This window comes from Vollenhovia emeryi, unplaced genomic scaffold (assembly GCF_000949405.1).
Source record: "Vollenhovia emeryi isolate VEMERY1.0 unplaced genomic scaffold, V.emery_V1.0 DF939137.1, whole genome shotgun sequence".
Lineage (NCBI taxonomy): Eukaryota > Metazoa > Arthropoda > Insecta > Hymenoptera > Formicidae > Vollenhovia > Vollenhovia emeryi.
Window position 1 is genome coordinate 62,036 of NW_011967229.1, and position 3,995 is coordinate 66,030.

Sequence of the window (3,995 nt, forward strand, 5' to 3'; positions counted from 1 at the left end):
AGCCGGACTGCGGAAAACGGGTGTCCTTTCCGCAGCTCAAGGTGCGACCTTTTAGGCGTCGAGTTGCATTGCTTGCCAAGCGTTGATCTCCATGTCGAGACTCGACGTTTCGATGTTAGACGATAGGATCGTGACACTTGGTTACCGATCAAAACTTTGAACCGTAAATTTTGGGATGCATCATTTTATCGTAATTCTTTTTACAAGCTTGGTTTTTAAATGTTAAATTTGGAGGTTCTATTCAATCTTTGAAATCATTGCCTTTGAACCAACGTTAAGTCTAAATTTAAATTCGACTTGGAATACTAGTTATGTAATTATCTTTTTTTTTATAAACACAACTTTTTCCTTTATCGAGTATTAAAATTCTTGAGAGATTTTTTAAAATCTTTTATTTTTCTGTCAAACAATCTACTCAACTTTACTCGATCTCATTCAAGTTTGGAGTTTCCGATATTTCAACTCGATTTAAATTTACGCTCCTGCTTCTCTCTGTCCATGTTACTGCTCGAAACCGAAAGCGTAAAGAGCGACGTAAATTCAGCAAATGCAAGCCCTTTCAACCAGGAGCGCAAGGATTTTAGCCAGAGACAAAGCTCGAAAGCGCCAGCGGCTCTCTTGAATCTGACCGCCACTTTCAATTCGAAAGCTGCTTTACGGTTTACCGCTCGCAAGCCATTTCCGTTTGTGAAAGAGAATAATACCGAAAATATTGGAGAGTCTCAAATGTCCAAGCATATTTCCCGCGCACGATTTTGCGGTGGTGATCGTAACAAAGAAATGACCGCGATTTAGTGAAAGTAGATGAAAATATTTGGAAGTGAGTTTACAACACGCGCATAAAAATCGCGAAACAATTTACATGCAAAGTGATATAACAATCAGTCCCTATTTCTCCCTGTTTACTTTATTAAAATATACTTCAAATAATACATCTTTGAAAACTTGAGCGCGAGGCTCTCGAAAAATAGTTCTTTAAATGAGGATTAATTTTTTCTTATTCATTCTTTCTTCCCTGTATTTTGTATCCTCCTTCAGCTGATGCTACGAACATATCTTACGCAATTTTATTTGCGACAATGCCGCAGTTCGAATAGAACGTCGTTGGCTCTTGAGGTTGCTCTTTATCGACTCATCGATTCATTTCGCAGTAGAATTTGAATACGCAGCCGCGACACGACAGGCTCCCAGGAAGAGTTACCTAGGAGTGCGTCGACAGCTCACTTCGTCGACGTGTTTTTCTGCATTCCGCTGGTCGGCTTCCCCTGTAAACACTCGGCTTAATCGCGCCGCGGAGTAAGGCGACTACGGGCAGCGATGATGGCGCGGGTCAAGCGGGATGCAAGTGCTGTTTTCGCGGATTCCATCATCGGGACACCGGGGCATCGCATCAGGAATTTCTGATCGGAGAGCGACGGTTTCCGTCTACGTTGTGACGAAACCGGTTTCTCTTTATGACGGGATATCGGATGGTCACTCTACGGTCCCTCCTTCTCCCCCTCGGCTCGGACTTCGTCTCCCCCACTTCCACGTCGGTTTTGAGCAAAACGCAACTGCGACGAGGGGGTGAAGAGTTCAAGTATTACGCTGAAACAGAAAAAAAAGAACTTTCTTTCTTTATTGTGCGTGTTGTCTCTTTGTCAAAAATGCATCGATCTCTTGTGTAAAGCTTAACCCAGATAGCCACTCTGGAAAAAGACAGTTAGCAACCGATTTTGGGGCTCACAATTAGTGTATACAAGCAATGTATAGAAATAAAATGACAGCAGCTGATGCTAGCTCTTCGCTAGGATATGAATTCAATGATTTGAGTGATTTAAGTACAGCTAGCATAACGTTAACATACTGTCATAGTTAAGCTCACAGCTAAAGACAGAACACATCGAATGGGCATGCTGTTAACTAAGAGTTAGCACACATTGTTTTCAATTTTCTAATATAAATATTACATCTGACCAAGCACTTGATGCTAGCATAGCGTTTGGATCATGCAAATGTTTCATTTCCGACATGAAATGCACAATAGACGACATAGATGCATAGCAAGATTTTTGTTAGCAACATGAAAGCAACTTATGCTCACACTGGTTATCTGGAAAGAAGTTTCGTTTGAAAATCATAAAAAGTTACGGTATTGTGAGTGACATAAGGATAGCAAAGAAAGATAAAGCCGTTATTCTGCAGCATTTCATGCTGATACAGCAATCGCTACACGTTCTTCATTGATATGGGCTCAGAATGTCATAGTGTCAAGTTTCGATATACAATCCTCTCCAAATGGCAATGAAGAGACTGAAAAATTTTTAAAGGACTGTCTTCAAATGATTGAAAAAACTTTAGAAGGAACAGGAAAAAGTGATATTCAAATTCAAGATCTTATTTCGTTTTTAAAATGTGTGGCTTGTATAATAAACTTTTTATGTAGGTGTACACACACACACGGGAAACTCGCTAAAAATGTCGAAACTTTACCTCGGAGAAAACTCTCCTAATCATAAAAATTTCACATTTCTCGGCGGAAAAGAAAAGGTGCTTTTTTTTCTTTCGTTGAGGAAGAAAGGTTCTCGTAATATTTCAACAAGCACACAATTTATGATTACCCGGGAGGTTACGACAATGCGTGGCGCAGCGGCGCCGGCTTCCTTCTCCCTCGGTCTTCCTTCTGCCCTTGTCGAGCAAACCCGTTCGCCGGGTATGAACGCTTCATCACAGCATACGAGACGCAAAAGGGGTGGGACCCGTGTGTCGCGCAACGAGTGGGGTGGCGTGGGCGTGGCGTGGCAGGATCCGCCCCCTTTCGCGATGTTGCCGCTGATTCCGGCCTCGTCGCCAGGCGGCGCTGCCAAACACCCGGGACTGGACTCGGCCTTGCCGGTACCCTCACTCCGTATCGCGGCTCCGGCTGGTCGGAACCGTTCGGACTTACCTTGGCGCAGCAGAGTCGTCCCTCGTCTCTCGTGCGCATCTCGAGCTCCGTTCACCGTCGCGTTTCCTCGCGGAGCACATGGTCCCGGAAGATCAACTCCTACGCTGGACGTTCCTCCGGGAGTAAAGGAACAGTAACGAAATAGGTGATCCTCCGTCAGTGTGACTAGTGGGCGAATTGGTTCAGTGCGAGTGCGGAAACGCTCGATTCGGTGTTATCATTTTTTTTTAGTCGTCGCTCGTTGCAGTGCACCGGGGCGATATGGAGTATGGACCGCGAGGAGTACTGATTCTGCTTTGTCGATGATATCGATGACAGTAGCGGACTTCAGTGCTAATCTGTGAAGTGGCATGGGTGTTACTCGCGTATGATAATCCGCGGACTGTTGTCGAGCCCGTTGAAAGGATCGCGAGATGCACCCGTGAGGGCTCCTCCCTCGACTATTTTCGAAGGGTGTCACGGAGGGATTCAACCCCCCCACGTTAGTGTCGTGATATCGCGGTGTGTCGCGGGGGGAGTAACGCAGGAGAGGAGAGGACGAGGGTGAACGGTAGAGGTGGAAGGAAGAGAGGACTCGAGCCACAGCGGACGCCATCTCCGCGTTATCGGCAAGCGGACCCCTCGGGACTCCCCCCCGAGCAACATCGGCGTCGCGCACCCTCGGCGGGAACTACCCCGCGACAGCGGCCACCCTGATGGGAGTGTATGAGGAGCGCGCCCCTCCTACCACCGGCATGCACTGGGTGAGTGTCATCCCTGTGTCCGCGTTGCCCATTGGCCGCTGCGCACCAGCTGGTACACCCCGCCGGGGCGGAAGCTCCTCGCGCGGATCGCGAATCTGCGATAGCATCTTCGCCAACGTTTCTCCCTATCGAATTCAAGATGGTGAATCTAGGGCCGCTTACACTTTTGCGAGTACGAATGCATTTTGAGGAGAGCTCGGTCTTTAATTGATAACTTTTATCGGCGCCCGAGTATCAGGATTTGTGTAACGTGACAGGGTCACTTCAGATAATGCGAGGATTGCAAGAGACATGAAGTCGCAGGACTTCACGATGCAGTAAAATAA

The 3,995-nt window shown here is 46.6% G+C and overlaps 1 pseudogene; it reads right to left on the reverse strand.

The window, feature by feature from the left end:
* Positions 1-920: 920 nt before the first annotated feature.
* LOC105567429 lies at positions 921-3,705 on the reverse strand (annotated as a pseudogene).
* Between the last annotated feature and the right edge of the window lie 290 nt (positions 3,706-3,995).